The sequence below is a fragment of the Diadema antillarum genome, unplaced genomic scaffold (assembly GCF_040938485.1).
Source record: "Diadema antillarum isolate AM-2024a unplaced genomic scaffold, OU_Dant_1.0 seq00002310_RagTag, whole genome shotgun sequence".
NCBI classification, from domain to species: Eukaryota; Metazoa; Echinodermata; class Echinoidea; order Diadematoida; family Diadematidae; genus Diadema; species Diadema antillarum.
Genome location: NW_027272932.1, coordinates 45,822 through 46,906, shown reverse-complemented (window position 1 = coordinate 46,906; position 1,085 = coordinate 45,822).

The window sequence follows — 1,085 nt, the reverse complement described above, 5'->3', positions numbered from 1 at the left end:
TATGCCACATACAATATGGTTGTTTGATATATATTCCACATTGTATAGGTAATTCATTGTTCAGGTGGGTTGTTCAACATGTTTATCTGGGTTTCCCTCCCCCCCCCCCCCCCCAACAATGTCCTCCCTATCAACTATGAGAGCTTGTTTTGAACAAACTAACATACTTCTAACATGATACTGAATCTCTTTACTCAGTCATCTCTCAAGAAACAGCATGCCACTGTCCCATATCAGCTCCCACCTTCCAGTTGTCGTCTGGGGTGCATGACATTGCATATTGAATGACGCTTGCAAAGGTGCGTCATCTCTGTGGTAAGATACTGGTGGGGGGGGGGGGGGGGGGGGGGTTCCAGGACCATTCAAACGGGCTCACAGGGTGCTTGAATGTTATCTCGGCAATGCAGCAGGGTAACTTAGGCTTGATCCAGCTGCTTTCCCTGAAAGGCTGGCAATAATACCAAAACTTTCGAGGATTCCCTCTATACAGGACTGGCCTCTCTCTTGAATCACGGCATGTGGGTGTACGTCCCTCTTAACATTTAGAGAGGCCTGACTTACAATCTTGTGGAATATAAAGTCATTAACATATTAACCCATTCACTTTGTCCCTATGATATCCCCATGGACATGACATTACACAGAATACACTAGGTACCCACATCCAATGGGTTGATGATGTATTCATCAACAAGCACTTCGTGAATACAGGCGAATCCCTCCGCAAGCAAGTCATTCATCCACAGCACTGAACGAGTTGCTCTAAATCTGTACTAGCGTTTGGCTCGTAGATCTGCGAAAGTGAGTAGGATGATACAGGGAGCAAAAGGAGCACAACTGTTGGTGAATACACTACTGATGAATTTTCACAGCAGCTCCAGCAATATTTTGTTTCAGAGCAATACGATCAGAGCGAAGACAGCAACCAAGTAAAGCTTGTATGGAAATAAGCTATGCTCAATAATTGGAATACAGAATGCCTGACATTATTTTGGTATAATACTTTCTCTGAGATGTTTGCTCTTTGACTGGACCACTGTTACTGATGTGACATCAAACTTGCATCGTATGCTGTACCTCTTTCT